Raw genomic sequence first — 22,295 nt, forward strand, 5'->3', positions numbered from 1 at the left:
CCCATTGCAACTCTCCATGTACCCCCTACTGCAGTCTAGGTCGCCCCTTGTGTAAATTCCCCCTGACTCTTTCCTATTACCCCCTTTCTCTAGCTGGTTCATGTGATCCATTTTTTTAGCACGTCTCGTGGATTTACCTGGGAATTGCTCAAATGGAGGGGAAACACATTGGGGTTTTTCATTTCTTCAAAGCATCACCAATGCTCTGCACTATGGGAGATTAATACATGTTTCTCTAGGACCAGTGGAAAACACTCTTCCATCAAATTATTTAAAGATTACTGCACCGTTTTAACCGAAATCCAAAAAAGTCAAAACTACAGGGCTTTGGGCCCCAGATGTTTCTTATTTGGTGCAAAAGTGTCCAATGGTTTTTGACATTGTGTTAAATGGAATATTTATATATTCTTAGATTCGAAAATAAAACAACATAAACATACACAATTCTTCAGACCACGCACTCCCAAGAAAAGTCTTGTTGCCATAACAACATGAAGTGGTGTTTGAAGTGGCGGGTATTCCTACTGATATTATATTTTACATCTCGGTTTCCCTTGATGTGGTATCCCTTTATACTAGTATATTAAATAAATCTGGCATTTCTGCATGCAATTATTATTTGGGCACAAGATCATTCCGTTTTTAACAGCAAAATGAAATGCTAATGCATATGCTTGAGTTCTGTCTGACCCATAGCATCTTTCTAATGATACTTTAAACAAATCATGGGCACAGCCATGGGCTCAGTTTTGCTCCTGCTTATGCTAACCTCTTCATGGGGTGGTGGGAAGCCTCTATTGCCTGGTCAGAACAGTGTGATGAATGTGTCAATCGTGTGGTGCATGTCTACCGTTTTGTAGATGAGTTGCTTATAATTTGGGACGGGCCAATGCACACACTGCAGGGATATGTTGATTGTCTCAATATAAATGAGCATATTATCTCATTGACTATGCCTCCATTGCGGGATTTTGGTGCACATTTCCATGAATCGGGCCCAAGTCACTGGTCCCGTTAAGCCCAGTATCCTTCCTGAAGACCACCCTTACCAGCCTCTGTCCCTGTTATACCGTTAACCCATAGTTACATGTTCAGCATTAGCTGTCAATGCTGACACTGAAGTTATACTGTATGCACGTTAACCTCCCTCTAGCCTTATGAGATATACCTGTCGAATGTACAACATGCCGATACTTCCTGAAGCTAGGATTACAATTATTTACACGTGTCAATTAATTAGATTATAAAAAGGCCAGAAATAGAAATGATTTGATGAAGTTCCCATATTTTGATTCCTTCTCTCGGAATGTATGTTCAGCGGCCGTTTTTGTGGGGTTATGCGATAAAAACGATCACTGTATATTATTTAGAAAGGCATAAAGAAATGGCTGGTCAAGAAAGCATTAATGGTCTGCCTGCCGCCCGCCCTCCCCCACGTCCAATGTTTGATGTTAAGGTGACCCAGCAGTGGCATTTTCATGGAGCCCGATGCCAATGTGGGGGTACAGGCAGCCTGAAAGTGCATGCCAAGGATTCGTAAATACACATTTGAACTCTGTCATTACATTGCTCAGCGCGCAGAGACAAAGTGAGGCATTGCAATGTGCTGTGCCTGTTTCAAAGCACAATATACCATTATTCTCTTTTAGCACATCTTATATTTTGTTAAGAGTTTATTTTTTATTTTTTTTATATTCCGTCTAAAGGTGCACTGGCTTGTCTGCAGAATGCTGCATTGTCTACCCCTGCTAGGGGGTATCCGGACCTTAGTCTATGAAAAAGAGTAAATAAGGAAGGGGCGGAAGAGGAATGGGGAGAATCGGTAACCAAACATAAAAGACTTGAAAATGGAGATTTGCCAAGTGGAAGCACTGATATGCTCTACTTTCAGAAACCTTACTACATGTATGTTACATGCAGAAAAAATATATATAATGATGTTATGCAGAACATATACAATTGACCATTTTCATCATATAGGCATATGCCATATTTGATTTTTAAATATATGTGATGTTCACGGTCATATACATGCATTTCCCGTGCATTAGCACATATTTGTCACCCGAAAACCTCATATTTCTACCCCAGGAGTGTCATTCCCCAGGAGGGGCACAATGAGTGCCATGCTTGCTTTTTTTTATTGTCTACACCGAAATGGATTACAACATATAGAAGAGACTTAGAGAAGTCCACTGAGGCTAAAAACCTAAACAAAAAAGAAAGATGGGGAAGAGAGAACCGATAGAGGGGGGAAAGGAGGCATGAGGAAAGTTGGGGCAATATTCGTCCCAGGTTTGCTCTGACAAGCTCGACTACCTTTCCCATCATCCTCTGCCACTCTTTTTTAAATTGTCCTCCCCATTTGCCATGTTTCTTAATAGCTCCCTCTGCCCACTTTAAACTTTGAATGTCGTTCTTGAGCCCTTTCCCAATGTATGATTTCTTGCAAACGTCATCAGTGGAAGGTTTGTTCAGACACCTCGATGGTGAAGGTGCTGCTTATCTCAACACCCTTGAGCTATTATCTGTCGAAAACATGCAAGTTTACATAAATATGAGCCAGTGGTCGAAGTGTACGAAAAGAAGTAGCGGAACTATGTTCCCTGCTGGTCTGCTCCGCTCCCCACAAACCCCATTGCTGTGCCCCCTCCCACACACAATCCAAACCCCCAAACAAACACACCTGCTATTTATGGAAATGTGCAGTGCACTGAAATGCAAGCTTCAACTTCTTCCTACACTTTTATTTTAAAACTAAACCATTCCAGAATGGTTTCTTTTTAAAGGAAAAGTATAGGAACAGTGAAACTTAAAAATAAAAAGTATAGGAGCACCGCTCCCGACTGCCCCCGCCCACTTCGACTTCTGAATATGACATATTAATGTTGGCTTTAAACTTGCAGATCGTGGCCCAACATTATTAGTGCAGACGTTAAGGCAATATTTGCTTTATATAGAAGATCAATTCTATTTGTTTTGGTGTCGCAATGACATCAAGCCTTCATTTGTGTTAAGTCTTGATTTGGGCAGCTTGGCAAGTTGATGATATCACTAAATTCCTTCGAAACCTTGTAGCAAGTTAATTTACTGAGTTGAGTTTGTGACGTTTCAGATTAACAGGTGTTTTAATTTTTGTGGGATATTGAACAGTTAAACCAATGCTATCATCATTCATCTTTTCTCCCAGTTCTGCAGCTATATTGATCCGATCACTGGAACATGAGTATCAAACATTGGGACAAGTACGAACGCAGCACGTGCATTAGAGCTGGTACACATTCTGTGCAAAGTCATGTGAACTGACAATAAAACATTGTGTATGTGCAAACCCTGCCTATGTGCAAAATGCACCTGCCCTGATATAACTGTTTGGTAGTCTGGCCCATCAAATGTTCTCAGTGTACTTGAGTATTGCCATATTTTAGGGTTGCCTAGGAATATATCAGCAATAGTTGTCTGCATAGTTAAAGCTTACCCATGTTGTATTTTAATAAACATTGATGTTATGTTTGTTTAGAATTCAGATATTTGGTTTGCAATTCCTGAAAACAAAATGCGATCTTAATCAATTATATCTTTGACCAGTGGATTTCCGCTTTTTGCCAAGAGTCTACTGTTATCACCAGTAACAGTGCCCAAAAAGTGTGATTGTCCTTAAAGTGAGGATATGTGGGTGCATCAATCGAGGGTCCATCCAGTAATATCTTGGGTCCCTCTGAAATCCCCCAACAGACTCATCAAAGTCAGTTGGAGAAAGGCACCTCTGATTATCAAATGGAGAAAAGATATTGCATAAACCTGGTATTGCGGAATGCACTACAATGCCCATCCAACAGCATGGATGCTGTCATCCTTGAAGCCCGTTCTAATTTTGAGCAGGGATTGAATGTGGCCAGTTGTTGGAAAACTGTGAACGAGATGAGATAATCACCTGCGATCTGGCCAAATGCAAGACTGTTATAGATTTTCATCCCTGGGTAGATTCCATTGATGCTCTAATTCCCCAGGTAGAAAGGGTGGATGGACAGTCACAAACAAATAATTTGATATCATATTCATCCATTAGTAAGGTTGAGGTAAGCTGCCAAATTGACTCAGAGTTTTTCAGAACTCTGTGGGCTGTTAATTACGAATCTTCGGTTAGTCACTCCATCCCACAGGTTACAATCAAGTCACTAGGATCTATTACCCTCGTCTGTACTTACGATTGTAAATTCCCCAAATCAATCAGTAGTTAAGGCTTCTAAAATCAATCCAACTTGCCAGCTACTGAGTAAAAACATACGTGTTAGAAATTATTGTGAATGCCAACAATTTAAAGGGACCTGAGACGAAAGAAGCCCTGCGGAATATAGTCCTAGAGTGGTTATGATCTAAAGCAGGGGGAGTTGTATTAGAACCGAACACCTTAGATTTCTACAGAGGGACTAAATTAAGGAATCGTCATCAGAGAATGGCTCAAATTGCAAAGTTATTGGTTGTGGTTGTTGTAATCTTCCTTACTTTCTCAACGCTTGTAACTTATTAGGAAACTTGTAATTGACTACAAGCTTAATGATTGTCATGGATTGAGTTGCTCTTTTTTGTCAGTTTTTTTTAAAAATCTGACTTCATGAGTAGATTATGTTTTCTGATCAGCAATAATGCTAGATTTGTTTTCTTTTCCATCTTCTGCTTTTGTGTTATGTCTATTTGATGTGTTTTGTGTGTCCCTATGCGTCCAGGCCACTGGTGCACATTATAAATTAAGGTTCTGTTATTTGGCATTTATATAGTGCTCTATATATAATTGGTATGACCTCAAAGTGCTGGTAAATTGAACGTCTTCGGGGACCGTAGTCCAGGTCAGTTGAGAAAGTAAGGTGTCATAGGGTGCTTGGTGTGCACCACTTATGTGTGCATCTGATGCAATTGCCTAAATAAACAAACATTCTGTGGTCTGGATATGTCACAGATACGTGTTGGGGAGTGCGGCATCTTAAGTCTGTCTTCCTTAAAGAATTTCACATCATAAAATGTGAACAGTTTGTTGTTGTGCTCATGATTTTCTTCTATTTGTGAATTGTAGTATATCAAGTGCCTTGTAGATTTGATTTTCTGGCCGAGCAGAGTATATGTGTTTATTTGAAAGTCACTTGGGGTAAGACCACTTGCAACGATGAATAGATTACGTGTACATCAGTCATACAGTGCTGTTCAGAACAAATGGTAGCATGGACATGCAGCAGCAACATCATTTCCATGCAATCCTGTGCTCCCCAGATCATACCAAGGGATGGCTGCCACAATTCCTTGCGATGTCAGTTTGCAGATTTTGTGTGTCAAACTCTATGATGAGTGCAACATTGAAGCGTTGAATAGATGAACAATTTTGCATTGCATAATCACAATCAAATTCAGACATTGCAGCACTACAACCAAATCATTTATTAAAACACAAAATGGCGTTCTATTTTAATCAATGTCATTTACCTTTAATGGCAACTTAACATTTCAGATCAACAGAACGTTAATGTCACATTATTAATGATCTTTGTGATGATGTCACAGATAACAGCAGCAATAACACCAGATGATTCATGCCTAATGGTTAATGTACAATCAATCCAAAACACGACTGGGAGCCATCAATCGCCCTGTAGACAATTAGCTTCGATGCTTCACTCATTGATAATGTGATTGCGCTATGTGATATGGCACGGCTAGCAGACTGCTGTCCCTTGTGCAGTTCCCATCTGCACGGACAGTAAATTGATTTTGATGGGAAAAAGCATGCCATAAAATGACCCCTATGCCGTATGTGCCACACACACAGAGGTTATTTTATCTACAGCCAATCTCAGGGTGAATTCAAGAGTAGCTTTAACAATGGCCACAGCAGCTCGTACCAGATCCAATCAATACTCAAATGGGATATATGCCCCGAAAATGGTGTTTGCCTCCTTCCGCCAATCCCCCCAATAAACATCCGCTCTGTATGATTTGGAGGTGTAGCTACTGATATTGTTGCTACTAGTCGTCTCCCCTCATCCCTCGCTTCCACTCATCCTCTAGTCACTGTCATTCAACCTAGCAGCATAAACGCCTGCTTAATTTAATGATTGCCGGAGGGAGGTGATTGGTATAGTAGCCAGCTCAGGAGTGGTGGTGGGCGCCCTCCATCTCTAATGCAAAAGGGGTACCCCCACTTTAGCCTTATGTGTGTAGCAGAATAATGGGGATTCTTTGGGCACTAAGATGTCTGAAAGGAGGGTAAGAGGGGAGCTGCCATTTTTGTCCCAGATACGGGGAAAAACCTTCTGGAACACCAACTGGCAGTGCAAGTAATATACCTGCCAGAAGCATTTTTGCCAGGTGAACTCCCACCTGTTTTACTACATCTGTGGCCTGATTTCAGAATCGACTAGCTACTCACCTGTGACCTGATTTCAGAATCAGCTAGCTACTCACCTGTAGCCTGATTTCAGAATCGGCCAGCTACTCACCTGTGGCCTAATTTCAGAATCGGCTAGCTACTCACCTGTGGCCTGATTTCAGAATCCGCTACCTACTCATCTGCAGCCTGATTCAGAATCAGCTAGCTCCTAATCTGTGGCGTGATTTCAGAATCGGCTAGCTATTCATCTGCGGCTTAATTTCAGAATCGGCTAGCTACTCTGTCTCAGGGCTCGGTTTATACTGCAGATACCCAGTGAAAGCAATGTCTCCACAGATTCCATTAATCAAGGAGCTTTTGTCTGATGATCTGAGCACATATGCCCAAACACATTTGTACTAACGCTTGTACACAAAATGTTACCATGCTTCTGGGTCAAATGCTAGCTCCGGTTGTATTTACCATGCTGTTGTGCTCGAAGTTCCAAGACTTTACACCCTTGTGGGTTTTCTGTTATCAAAGGAAATTAGAGCCAGATTTTCAAAATGAGTACATTACATTATATCGTGAGGATATCTCAGTGGCAACATGTTTGTCTTGGAAACAAGATGACACGAAGCAACACTGGTTCGATCCTCGGTGCTCGCTTAGAGCGCATTATAAATATGCAACTAAGACATATTCCTGTAATAGCACCCCGATACCCCCAGGCTGTGTCAGCGCTTTAAAAATGCAAAAATAAATAAATAAATAAATAAATAAATTAGACTTGCTTGTGCAAATACAAGTTGTTAGTGCTGTTAGCTGCTTCCCAAATTGACTGACATATAGATAGGAGAAAGTGTAGTTAATACAGCCCCACATTTTAGAGCTCACCTATTATTATAACTTGTTCTGCAAGCATATCTTTGCCTCTATTGACTTACAGGCTGGAACTGGCTTAGATTGTGACTCGATATCTATAAATCCAGTGACAATTTGTGTTTTTTCTAGCTGATGTACCATTTTTAAGAGGCCTACAAATAACCCAGCTATCTACAATTGAGGTGCCAGAGTCAAACCAATTTGCTGTGTAGCTGTTTCGACAGTTCATATAGTTAGGGACTCACTGGTGAACTCTCGAAGGACGTTTTAGGGCACATGTGAACATCGAAGCGAGGTATGGTTCTTATGAAGTTGATAAAAAACATTATATATTATTAGGGTTGCCTGCCTCCAACGGGAAAATCTCTTTTACCAATGCAATTATTATGAAGGTACCTTTGGGCATCGCGCTGTGACCTGATTTTGTGACTGTTCCCTGCAAAACCTTGGTGTCCGTTCTTCGATAATACCTCATTCTCATCCACTTGTTCTCTTGGCATAGCTGCTCGACATGCACCACTTCCTCACACCGCTTACCCCACACACCATGCAGGTCCCATTTCTGTCCTCCTTACCTGCTGCTGCTTGCTCCAACTCTATGCAACCCTGTCTAACCTGCTGTGCCGCCACTCCCCACTTTACAATTTGTCCTCAACCTCGGCCTTTGAGGGGGTCCCTCAGGAATTCCCATTCACCACACAGACACACCTCTCATATGTCTCGTCATCTCATGATGCTGTACGCCCTCCCACAGGCTGTGATACTATTTCATCATGGAGAGCATGCACATTAGTTCATGCCACTTTGGAAATTGACGACCTGAGCTTTCTAATGTTGGTCTCTGGAGTGAAAAGGTATCATTAGGGCTCTGGATAAAATGTTCAGGAGGATAATTTTGGCCACTTCCTGTTGAACTTATCAACTGTCCAAGAACTTTGTCCAAGATCACACCATTATATGAAACCACTTTTGGAAGAACTGTCTTTTAGTTCTTGTCTCTTACTTCACTTTTGTCCATTTGATTATTACACCACATCACCTCCCCGATCATATACATGAACTCCACCTGAAGAGCCAAAAACAAATATGGCATGCAATGGCCTATAAATAAGAAGCAGAATACACCTTGGACAAGGGTTCTCCGGATGTTTTGGACTGTGACTCCCATGATTGCTCACCATTGACTATAATGACTAGGGTTGATGGGAGTTGTAGTGCAAAACAGCTAGAGAGCCAAAGGTTGCAGACTACACAAATAGGATTTTGGTTGCACTGCTGTAGTCATCCATGTGACGCCACTTCTTGTGGTTAAATCAGACGAACAGATAGATGTTCTTGCTGTTCTGTGGTGCATCACACCCACTAAAGGTGTATGATTACACAATCAATATTCTCGTGAAAGAGGCATTTGAACCTTTACTTTCACAGTCTGCACTTTAATACAGCCCAGACCATTTACTGCCTGCATGCCAAATCGCAAGCAGCCAGCAGAGCTTTGAGAAGCTAACAACCATATCCAAATTGCAATCAAAGTTCAGCTGTGATTTCAATAGCACACCAATTAATTTATTCTCTGAAAATCCACATCTATGTGTGTATCAATTTGATAAAGCAGAGTTGCTTGGGCAGCACGACTCTCGAGTATGTCACCCGCTTTGGAGAGGAATTGAACATCAAATTAGGAGCGCATGCTGTTTTCTTCCGAAATCAGGTTGCTCCGCTGTGAAGGGTTTCTTGATTCTTTTAAATTGTTTTTTATTTAACTACAGAGAGTGACGTCTCCAGCCCATCATTGTTCATATCTAATTCCTGTTCTCTAACCTCTTTCTGTCATGCCGTAGATTGAAGAAGGCAAATCAAAGCAAACAGTGTCATTGTTGTGGCATGAGCAATGAAGGACGCGCCTGCTCCCCATTTAGCTGACTGTCAGTTCTCATCATTGTTAAGCTTCAAATAACATGGGATATGCATTTCAGTTTGGGTTGGACATTTCTACCAGTGTCCTGCAATCTATATTAGTTGGACTTTCTGAAATGCTCATGTACAAACTCATGATTTAGAACAGTATCATCTTGCGATAAAACTACCATGTGCGGAGCATGAAAAGGTTACTGATTGAGACCCCAATATTAATGGTGGCCTTGCACCCATTAAGGTGCAGCAGGAGGTATATGGGGGCAGAGGGGTGTTGTGAGGGATCTCATTGCTAACCGTCTCCTAATATATTCAATTTAACGAGACATTGACCCTTATTCACAGATCGTTTTCCAATGGGGTTTTGCCATTATGAAACACTTCTGTGATTCAGGCTCGTAGCCGAATAGAGGTGACCTGATTTACAAAGAGTTTCTCAATGGGTTTGTCCTTTTGAAAATACGCTTTTGTAAATCAGGCACATAGTTCACCTACTTAACCAGTTGTGGTGGTAGCAACTAAGAGCAGACTAAAAGTAAAAATAGTGGCACAGATTTGCCAGCTTTACACAGCTTTACATTTGATTGGGGGTTTGGCAGTCTCTATACCACAGATACATGTAAACGTCTCAACCCAGCAGGTGCTATATGTATATTACAGGGTCTGTGGTACTTATAATTGTTCACTGTAAACTACATTTAAAGAAACAAGGGTAGAATACAATGCACTGTGTACACACACGCTGCCATGCTAATAGTCCCAAATTAGTGGTCTGGAACATTGCCGATCTAAATGATGAACCTTTCAATACTGGGTCAGGTAGGGTCTTTACTCTGCAGCTCCTACAGAATGGCGGGAGAGTACTACTCTGGACCAGCTGCAGTGAAGCCAGCCTCTACAATAAGGTGTTTTTTTTTTAAACTAAAAATGAGATGCGTACCTGTTTGTATACAGAAACGGAGGCACATGATTAAGTAGAGGCTTCAATCAACTTAGCATCCAATAAGACCTCTTAGGGGCCACAGCAGAAATCTTGGTTATCAAAGGAATGCAAAGCCAAGTAGAGGGAAAAATGGGCTGATTAAATCAATGTGCGACCAGACATTAAAGAAATGAGGGCCAGGCAGGGTGAATATGAACGGAAGCTCTCTAAAATGGGAGCAGAGATAACTTTGAACAACTGGGAAAAACTATGTGACGCCTCCAATAGGAAGAGCAGCAGAACGCTCTTGCACATAGTGACGACGAAGGAACTCAACCGAACTGCACATCGGCTCTCGAGATGTTCCTGGTATCCACATCTGTGAGAAAGTGTGGATCAAACATTTTCAGGCACTTCATGCTAGTAAAGGGGGATCAGTACGTCCCCAAAAAGTTTCCAACACTCTGCAGAGGTTAAGCCCTATTTCCATTAAGGAAATTGCACACGTCCTGTCAAGGCAGAGGGCCTATAAAAAACTGGGAGTTGACAGAGTGCCAAATGCCACTTTTTGATATCAGACTGATCTGTGGGTTCAGTTACTGGTTGAAGTGTTCAACACACTGATCCTGTGCGATTGTATCGCAAGTAGTTATAAAACAGGAATCATAGTTCCAAATCTATAAAAAAGGGGACTGTTCTGACCCCGCATTGTACCGCCTAGTGACACTATTGGATGGCACCTTCAAACTATTTGTGGGGATACTGTTTAAGTGATTGGAAGAGTGGGTACAAGAGAATGATGTACTATTGGACAACCCGCTTGCCTTTAAGTCGGGCACTGGTAATCTTGTTGGCTAAGCATGTTAAGATTCTGGCAACCCCTGTCTAGGTGGCCTTTATGTATCCAAATTCTGCATTTGACTACATGGACAGGGGCCTCCTTTGGCATGTCTTGAGTGATATGAGTTTCCCAAAGCAACTACTCTCTATGTTGGAGTCCTCCATGAAAACTCTAACACCTCGGACCGCTATGGGTTAGTGGTGAGATGACTCAGCGCCTTACATTACAAAGGGGGTCAAGCAAGTGTGCATGTTGGCCCCACTTCTTTTTAACTTGTATGTCGACTCTCTTTCTGACAGTCTGGTGTATGTCAGTGCAGACGTATCAAGATGTGAGAGTAGGAGGATCCCAGTGTTGAGATGACACAGTGATTTTGGCAAAAACATCATTCTAACTAGTATTCGATGAATTGTATGTCAGTTAGGGGACTACAGGTACACTGTTGTATTGTTTGTGTCAACAAGGAAGAAGTATTTTGCCCTGTTTCAACTTTGATTATCGCGGTTTGAGAATTAACGCCAGGTTAACCTGGGGCACCCGCATCCAAAAATACTCATCCCCAAAATCAGGTAGGTATTGGGGGTGGGCATTTTAAAATTTTCAGAAAATAATAGACAATCACTCAACTGACCATATGTTGGCAATACATTTAGGGGTAAGTCAAACAGGTCATATGGGTGGAAAAATCTGGGGTTATGATGAATTGGAACCTCTTCAGAAATTTGAGAACTCCTTTATGACATACTTGTTGTCAGTCCCACAATCCACCTATGATTACATGACCCATCTGGAATGGGCTCAACTCATTTGGTTGACTTGCTGCATTCTAGACCTACTCTTTTCTGTCATGTTCTCTGGACAAATGAGGAGGCAAACCTGACAAAGGTGTTTATTTCAAAATTAATGGCATAGATTGGATTGGTTTTCTTATGTTAGACTACAGATCTGCAAACTGGGGCTTGGGAATGTTCTTTAAAAATACACCTTTGTTACATCAGGTCCCAAAGCACCTTCTTAAATACAAGATTATGCAGCACTTTGTCAATGCCAGAGGGGAAGTAACGGGGCATAAACACCAAATTAGATTGAGCATGTCCGATGGGCATGGCTAGTGGGCCCCAAAGAAAACTAGGTTCTAAATTTAGACATGTTGAACTGGATATTGTTGTTGGATATCCACAAGTGTTTATGATATCAGATGCAAGCAGAAACAACTTTATTCACATTTCTCTGAGATTTTGTCAATTTCGAATTCAATCTGGTTGTCCACCCCTATTTTTGCCTCTGAGTTAGGATGGAAAAATTGATAGTGGTGTGAGGAAAAAGGTTCAAGATTTTCTCAAAATCTTGTTTCATCATCAATGCCAGACACATGCCTCATACATTCCCCAAATCATTTCCACCACAATTAATGAGTATGGCATCCGGGTGTGATTCTCAGACTGAACAATTTAGGAAACCTACAGGGCCATTGCATTCTTTTCAATCAAAAACATTTAACTCTAAAATCAGTGCAACCCAGGTCCATACCAATATGCAAATTCTGACAAAACATTATTAACCAAAGCACCCAGCTGTCTCTAACACCACACAGTCCTAGCTCCTTCTATGTTCTCTGCATGCTGTAACTGTCCTCTTGAAAATGCATGCATGTTTGTAAATGAAGTATTAGTAGCAAAGGTGCATAGATGATCTCACTGTTTCTGTGTTTGCCATTGGTAGAGGTGATGGTTTCCATTGTGTTATTGGATGTGATAGGTTGAAGTGAAAATGTGTTTTCCATTTTGGTAGTGTGGGAAGTGTAGTCCTATTTCATTGCCATTGCTTTTTGTTTCATAGGCACTATTTTGTGTACACTACTCATTGTGTTTGCAGAACCATTGCTCTGCTGATGCTTTGTTTGACCTTATGTGCAGGTTACTGCACATTTCTGTAAAATATGTGGAAATATTTTCTGAGAGTTGTTTTGGTGTTCAATTTCAGCTTCTCCTGGTATACTGAATGATTAGTGCTTATGGGTGTTGCAGTTTACAACACCCAGAACAGGTTGCACTGGGTTTCAGTTGTGGGTATTATTAGTAATACCTTTTAGCCCATATGCTAGATCAGTTGTGTGGCACAGAAGAAGGCAGCACTGTAAACGGAAATATTTAAATCTCCAGGTGAAAAGTAGGAGTATGTGAATGTGCACTACTGGTTGTTTTTAAAATGTGCATTTCATAGTGTGACATACGTCAATCTTAGCGTGTATGGTCATGTGATAGCTATGTATTTTTTTATTCTCAACACTGCTTGGCATGCTTATCTGGTGAACAGCACTTCTGTCGTTCCCATTGTCCATATTCCCCCAATAGGTTATGTTTTTATTTGAAGGCCATGGCCACTAGCCGTGGCCAAGGGCCATGGCAGGGTAGTGTTTTAAAATATACTTGTGCATGGCATTCAGCCGTGTTCACTGGCCAGGTCTGAAGGCTTTGGCTAGCGGGCTCGGAAGATATGTATATTGACTATGGCCGAACCGTGTGGACAGCTAGTGGGCCCAAAAGAAACACATTGGGGGAATGTGTACAGTGGACACGGCCGAAGGCCTTAACAAAGGCCACAGTGAGTTGCACAGTAGTGTTTTAAAATATAGAGTGGGCATGGCAGAAGGTTGTGACCACTGTCCGTGACTGATGGTCATGGGTAGTGCCATGGTAAAGGTTTGAAATAGACAGTGGGCACAATGGAAGGCCATGTTCAGTGGCCAGGGCCGAAGGCCTTGCCAAGTGGGCCTGAAAGACATGTATAGTGGACACAGCTGAAAGCTGTGGGCACCTAATGAGTCCAAAAGAAACAAAATTGGGGGAACATGTACACTGGACACGGCCGAAGGCCATAGCTAGTGCCACAGTAGTGTTTTAAACATATGATGTCATCCCTGATGTCATCAGTCTGGTCATACACTGTGCAACGGGGGTGGACAAAGTTAAGATGCCTTTGCCTGAATTGTCTGCCGGCTTTCAGGGGTTTTGTTGCATTACATTTTCAGTCATAGTTTATGAGTTAGAAGCCCTCACGATGAAGAACCTCAATAGGCTAGATAAAATCGAGGGCTACTTCTGGCGCCATATTCTTGACTTACCATCATCATGCCTGATACAGTATATTAGAGCTGAATTTGGTTTGACATCATTGAAAGCCCTCACTTTACAACTAAGAGGCCTCTTACTCTTGAAAGCCTGTTGTCATCCTTTAAGCCATATGCTAAACACCATTGGTGAAAATATAATTCAGTTTAACCAAATTGATCGATCTAACAGATATGCTGAAATGTGCAGGGAATTATATACTGACTTGAGTTGGTCATGGAATTGCTCATGTTGTTGGCGTTATTATGCAATTAAACCTGTAATTAAAAAACGAGTGCTGATAAAAGACTGGGTAAGTAATTTCTCCCATATGAATACCCTTCACAACTATCACTATTTAGATGGGATTATTCATATGTCCCACTGCCCGCAGAAGTATCTACTTTGCTGCCCTAATCCTGTTGTCCGCAAATTCCAGCTGCTAGTGAGAACGAATCAATTGGCGGTCAGAGCCACTCATGATTCTCAATGGAAGCTGGAAAAAAGTCAACGACTATTTGTAAAGTTGAAGAAAACATAGAGACAGTTAGGCATATAATAACAGAATGTCCAAAATGTATATCGATTTACAATCGGGAATATGAATGATTTGTTAATCGAATTGAATATGTATCATCTGTACATTTCTGACACTACTATATCAACACACCGACTGAAACGGTACACATTGCCCTATATAGGGTATGGAAGATTGCTGAGACTTGGTTCGCCAATGTGGGAAGTATATAAATGTAGAAGTAATTATTCACACATAGCACTTTACAACAGATCATACACACAATAGTGATCTGCTATCTTACTCTTGAAAGTTTGGGTTCTCAATGTCAATTTGTTGTCTATATCGATCCATGTCATGACCACTATCACTATGTTTATTCTTGTTTATATGTTTATCACTATATTATCATCACTGCTATTGTTATAATTGATGATAGAAGTGTGTTTAGCGGTTTGTTCTAAAGAGAAGTTATTTTAATTATTTATTTGCATGATATTGGAAGTTGCTTACATTAATTTGTGAAAATGAATTGCAGTCTGTAGTACTGACCAATTGAAAATGGATGTATATTGATTGAGTGGTTGTGAGATTGTTTATATGTAATTGTTTTGTATTAATGCCATGAAATTGAACTAGTTGTAAAAGCTCTTTCAGATATATACGACTATGACAATAAAATAAAATAAATACATTACATTTTCGCCTTAACGTCCTAACGATTTCCCCTATATTATGTATATACACACTCAAGAGTTCTTCTAAATGAGGGCAAATACCTACTGTGCCATAATCCCTTCTTGAACAGGACCCTATGATTTGCTGGTTGTTTTCGTCATCATCATATTTGTTTGGAAAAAGCTCCATGAAGCCACACACGTTCACAATACACCCATTACATTTTACTTGGGTTCCTGTGATGCCTCTGTCAAAGCATTATTCTCTATGCTACTTGTCATTTGAGAATCCCCATGTTGGCCAATTCTTTCGTATTCACCTGAAGTGAAGGGAAAGGAGAGTAAAAGCCTGAGATATAAGCATGTATGAACTTTCCATTTTAAATTCTTGAAAGAAGCTTACCCTCTCAAAAACCTCCATGCAGACCAATTTGACTGTTTCACAATATATGAGCTTGTAGGATAAATGCCATCATTGGTGTCAAAGGTACTTCTCCATATGTGTAGACCTTTTTCACTGACACGCAAATATTCTATAGTTTAAAGTCCTGTTGTAAAAGATGATATGAATACGCAGGTAATTTTCTCATTAAAGATTTCAATTGAGCCCCTGCCAAGCGTTACCAAAGTCTGCGACACTCTCATTTTTTAATTATTCTTCATTGCAAAAAGTAGATGGGTCTGATTTACAAAGCGTTTGTCAGTGGGGTTGCACAGTTGTGCAACGCTGTTGTAAATCAGGCCCTATGATTTTCCGAATATTTGTATAGTGTTGAAATAGATGTGCTTTTTCCATCCTAATCTGTTTAGAGTACAGTACACATGCATCATGCAAAATACCCCACTGAGATGCACCAGGAGAGTGGGAGCTCACCTTTGATAGCAATACACTATTGGCTGCACAGTTCCACACTGTCTGCCCCACACTGCGCTTTCCAGAGAGTCAGTGCCTCTCAAATTCAAGGATGTTTCTCATTGCCAAGAGGCGGAGATTATGAATTTACTCTCAAATAGAGAGACCATTTTGGATTTGGTTCCTTCTGAGCCATTCCCTGCAGATGTTCAATGAATCCTTGGCTGAATATAATATTGGAAGGGAAATAATGTAATATAAGGTAAGTGCAAGACTTTATACTATATAATGCACTTTCCATGATAGGTAAGTAGCCCTGGTTCCATTGGATTTATAACTGTGGTTGAACTGCAGGAGGATACGTCAGACAGTAGGACAACAGATTAAGGGTTTGTTTTATAGACATTGGAGAATGTGCTTGGTTTAATGAGAGGACTATATTCGGATCATGTTAACATAAGAGAACACATGAATTGTTATGTTTATGTTCTTGATGGATTTGCTTTCCCCATAGACCACTTGATAGGTGAATGATGCATGCTGCAGCAACGTATTTAAAATGCATCTTAATTTGAATGGACTGCAGTGACCTCTGAAAAAAGACATAAAATGTTCCATGGCTAGCAAAGGAAATGACTCTCTAAATTGAAATGTTGAATGCCGAATACAGCGTTTTTTTGTGTGCCAGTGGAGTTTGAGTTGCAAATGTTTGCTGAACTTCAGTAGTTCGAATAATTATACATTTTTCAGCTTGAACTTCACATAGAATCTTTCAGTTCTCCACCCCAAAGTCCTCCCAGAGGTGACAACATCTTTCCACACTCCATCTTCAGTAAGTGCAAACATAATTTATCCGGTTGTCACATATTTCACAATGGCCCCCAGGGTAGTGGTGTTGAAAGCCCCTACTCTTACATGACAATGAATGGCACCTATACATGAGTCTTTCTCAGGTGAAAAACACCAAAAAAGAAACTGTAAATGCACATCAAGAAAAATCGCATTCCTGATATGTTCTCCGTTGCTGTTCTATATGTAACCGAGACTGAAAAAATCACCCTATTTTGTATCACTCCTTAATATAAAATGGGAAAAACATCAAGAGAATCAATATCAATGCAAGCTTAAAAGCTTCCATAACAATAATTGTCAAAGTAATGTGGAGATATGTTTTAATATCGCTCCATGCACTCAGGGAACATTGTAAATATATGCCCAAATCGGAGTACATCTAAACATGTTATCGGACAAAATTATACCATTACACTTTATATTCATTTCTGTGGTTTCCAACCATGAGTAGTTAGACACAACATTATGACACATGGAAGTGACAAAGCCATCTGTGGGATATTTTGACCCACTCAGCTGTGCTATGCTACATCACTTTGCTGCAGTGGTGCAAGAAACAGCAAAATGGCCGCGCTGACTCCTGTGCACGCCAAGATCTCTAAACTGCGTTTTGTAACAACCAGAAAATGGCTGCACCATCCTGCCACACACATTTCAGTTGGGGTGGGCAGAGTACTGACTGCAGGAATATGCCTGTGTGCTCTCCAACATTTAACATGGAGTGAAGTGAAAGAGGCAGCATTTCTTGCTGAAAACCCCAAAATGCCTCTTTAAAATTACATCTTTCAACCTTTAAAAGTGCTGCTTGGCACTAAATCCATCCATTTCCCATGAACTACTGTGATTAAAAAGGTACTGCAATGCCCAGGATCATCCATTGTGTCTCAGAGGAACCGTGCCTCATTTGAATGACAGCTCCTGTGAAAAGTATCTTTGAAAAATCAACCATGGGCTTTGTTTTCATTTTACACGGGAAACGTGTCTAAAACTTTGCAAGTGTATCAATAATCAGCTCTTCAGAGAAAGACTCTAAAAAGATGCCTTCAAATGTATCCATGCTGCAAAACTACAGCACTCAAGAAAAGAACTATAGCTGCAGAAAGTGTGTATTTGCTGGAGATGAAACCCGAATTTAAAGAAATAGTAAAATGTGCTTTTTCTTACTGAAGAGAGAAAATCACCTATTTAAAAGTACATTGTTTTGTAAAAGCCTGCTTATTTAGAAATGTAAAATGATTTGTTGCTGGTAAAAGTGCAAATATAAACTGTTTTGCTTCCATAGGTTTAAGTCAAGATGTAAAATGTAAGTTGGCAAACTATATACAAAAACTTGCTCTGCCAGTTGCTAGCCCTGAGAAAGGGAAACACCTCATAAACTTCTGGCACAGGCAAGCACTAATTTCTAGCTTGGAAGGACTTTGAATGCACCAGGTCAAGGAACTTCCCCAGCTAATCAGACATTAGTATTTTCTCCAGGCTGGGACAATAGCAGGCCGAGACACTCACCTATCAAATTTGAAGGGCAATAAAATCTTCAATCAATAGAGAGGCCCCTCATCCTGCTTCAAAGGAATTGACAGCTGCTTGCAGTTGGGGGAAAGGGAAAAAAAGAGGGATCCAGTGACATTTGGTTTTAAAGGACATTTTGTAACTGAGCTTTTAAAGACATTTAACTTTACAGCAAGAATGAGGAAACATATTAAAAGTTTGAAGTTCTAAATCCAATTGTATGCTATTTCTTTGAAAGCTTGGTAGAACTCATCAATGCACAAGGAACAATTTGACAGATTGCGGGGAAAGTATTGATGTTGCGGACATAACATTTTTGTACACACATCCCAGAGGTAAATGTGCATCTGTGTAAACAATTGGGGGAATTTTGGGCCAAATCTTTCATGGTTAAACTTGCCAAAATGTAGCAGAAATGCAAAACCAGGTCCCACAGACTTGGGGTTTGGATTGAAATATGACACACAAAATATATATCCTGTATATCTGATTTTCTCAGAGGTTATAACTGCATAAATATGTATTTATGTCAAAATTAGGTTTTGGTTCTAGTAGCCACGGGAGGTTTCTAGACAGTGCAAAAATAACCTCATAAACATGACATCCTGTTTCTGTGATCCAGTCAGCCATGGGCAAGGCGGAAACTATGCTCTGGCCCAATCCTAGCATTATGGTTGTGGGTAGTAAGCCTACCCTTGCATTATAATGTAGTGATGTCATCTGGCATGATAAATAAGGGCCCCTGACAACACACAGGGTAGACCCTGATTCCTGACTTTCTTCCTGAATTCCTGTGCGGCGTCCTGTTCCTGATTTCTTTATCCTGCTTGATCCTGATTCCAGATTTTCATTGCAAAGCCAAGGCCTATGCATTGCTGAACCCCTTTTAAGATAGGCCTCAAATTAAAAAAAAATCCCAAAAACCCAAGTGAAGCATCCTGATCCACCCTGGCTTGCTGCTACTAGATGCATGCTTGCTACAAACTCGCCACCCCACTGATCTGTAGTATCCAGTAACCAGAAGCGCCAGTCCAGCGCAGTCCAGTGACCAGAATGGCCCAGCTGACCCTGTTCCACCAGATTTGCCCGCTCCCCTGGGTTAGACCCAATCTGTGTGATGACCAAAACTCTTGACTGTCCAAAATCCTAATTTAAAGTGGACTGTAAGTATTAATAGGAACCATAGAAAATCATAGCATACCTTGGCTTGCCTTGTCCTATCCCAATCTCTAAACCATCCTATCCATACCTTAATAACTTGTAACCTTCTCAGAATCCTTATTTTAATCCTCTCTTGATTTATTTTGCCAAGCGCCATTTCTTTAGTCATTTTTATCTTGTCTAAATCCTAAAATATCAATCCTATTCTGAGTGCTTGGACTAGTTCCGCCGGGGTGGGCACTGGGGATCTGGGGTTGAAGTCATGAATCAACTCCAGAGCTTACTGTGTCCCTCTTTGGTATTCTAGCCTGCATGCTCTAGTCTAGAGTAAAAAAGTAGTAAATATTTTGTTGTCCAAACTGAGTTTTTCTGTTTTCACCACCCGATTTTTCTAAAAACGCCTCTCATTCAACATTGCATATCTCCCTCAGTTTAATAGCTAGAGACTTCATTTCGAATCCAGAGTATATCTTAGACCTATCGCAACACCCCAACCCAAAATCAAAATGAATTTCACCTGTTTTTATTAAAAAACCGTTTGGTTAATTTTAGGCAGGAACCAACATTTTGCAAAGTTTTACACGTGTGATTTTTATTCAAAATTATTTTCAACCTTCCATTCAAATTTAATTGCTTACTTTTGCTCTTTCCAATGTTGCTCCCATAGAAATCTTTACTTATTTAAGGATTTTTGCACATTTTCAGTGTTTTATTCAGCCATTTCCGAAATGTCATTTTAAACAGTGTAAGATTTCAAATCTGTTTTTCTCTCTTGTTTGGGAAGGGAAGGTTGGATTCAAATTCTGTTTTCCATTCCGTATTCCTGATTACCTGCTGCTTCCTTATATCTATTTAGAATGGTTTATTTGTGGGTTGAGGACTATTGCAGGGGGAAATCCTAACTTAAGTGCTATCTTTCCGAACAAGCCAAAAGTGTTCTTTTGTCTGGTGTTTTATATGTGGTGTTGCTAAAGAGTGAATTTAAGTGCATTGTTCACATTCCTATCTGTCATTATCACCACATTGGTGATTGCTTCCCCATACATTAAAAAGCATATGTTTGATTTGAATTTTAAATAAATAAATACATATTACCTTTACCAACTAGCCCGATTCCTGGTCCATCGTGACCCAGGGTATTTGAAAAGGGGTGTGATATGAGTGGTGTATCACTCAAAATATTGACCCTATATATATATATATTAAAAATAAGCTTTTTGATTGTGCACTGCATACTAGGCTGAGACCAGTGGTGTATCACCTGATTGAAATACTTAACACATTTCAGGGTCAATGTGTGTAAATTGTGGTGGAGTCAACAGAAGCAGCCTTGGCCACAAGCACAAAATCTGAAGCCGTTATGGAAATCTAAATGTGGAATCCCGTCATTCCAGAGTTATAACCAGACACCAATTTTATATATCAAATTACATTTGAATAAGCAAGGGTAAAGTGATATTATTGCATTCAGTGGTTCAATATGAGAAACACTTAAACGTCTTAATTCCAAATAAAGGCTCATTCAGAGAGTAATGTGGATCCTTTTTCTTTCTTGTGTTGCAAAACTGGAGTTTTCAATGTACAAATTGTAGAATCCACCATGCACGTGTTTGAATATGGGCCCAATAATACACGCTACACAAAAGTACCCATCCATGTGACACCATTGTTGATATACCATCCAAGTGCTTCCAGTGCGTATATAAATGAATCCCCTGATACAAAGCCATACATCAGGGACAGTTAAAAAAAATCTATATCTTTCTGTGATGTAGTAGCAGTGAACCAGTCAGCAGTCTTTGTGTACTCGTGGCTAGATTTTGATGAAAAACGGCTTGGTGGCAAGTTATATCCATGACGTTTTCTAACGTTTCAGCTGGCAATATCGTCCCTATAGAATCATTGATGACTTGATCCATCGTCAAGATATATTTTTATTTATTAAAGATCTTACGAACCTTAAATGCTTATGAATTGAAGTGGATAATGCAATGGAAACCACATTTTACTATTTATTAATTAGAGTCACATATTTGAAAAGCATTTTGATAGTAATGAATTCAATTTTTGCTGTGGAGATTTTGGAGGTATTTCGCTCTAGCAAAAATATGTTGCAGCAATGCCGGGGAGAGCTCATAGGGGTCTGCTTGGTGTTGTGTACCACTTTTGAGCTCAGCTTTGCAGGATGAGTGCATTTTTACCTAATGCACAATGGCTGCTTTCGGAGCTCCACTGTGCAGTGAAAATCGCTGCAGGTCAGACAAATGAGCGCGCTGTTGCAGCAGTTGATCACACAGAAGTGGAGGAGTTGAGAAGTTTTTTCATCAACACTGTATGTTGCCAACAATGCTGTGGAAACCAGAACGCTGAGCAAGACAGGTAGCTCGTTAGATGTATTTAATGCATTCTTTTTGGTAGCACAATCAAAACTAAGCAAATGATCTTACTCTTTGACAGCCGCAAGTGTGTTTGTGTCACGGGTATGCCCATTCAAAATAATTAGCAAACTGTCCAACATGTGTGCTTAATCAAAAATGGTCATTGGACCTTTTTAACACTGCATTGCTTGCTACCACCAACCGAGACTTGCAACAGACCCCCCACTCCAATATCGGACTCTGATAGACATTACAGGAGAATTATGGGAGTGGCATGATCCCAAATGCACCCTTCTGTGTTTGGAAAGCATGAGATAT

General features: G+C 40.4%; 1 protein-coding gene across 4 annotated transcripts in view; it reads left to right on the top strand.

The window, feature by feature from the left end:
• The window catches only part of PRKG1 (protein kinase cGMP-dependent 1), a 2,834,149-nt gene that overhangs the window by 1,565,872 nt on the left and 1,245,982 nt on the right, over window positions 1-22,295 (top strand). The gene's annotated exons all lie outside the window — the stretch shown is intronic.

Source organism: Ambystoma mexicanum, chromosome 8, assembly GCF_040938575.1.
Source record: "Ambystoma mexicanum isolate Mex_15411 chromosome 8, UKY_AmexF1_1, whole genome shotgun sequence".
Lineage (NCBI taxonomy): Eukaryota > Metazoa > Chordata > Amphibia > Caudata > Ambystomatidae > Ambystoma > Ambystoma mexicanum.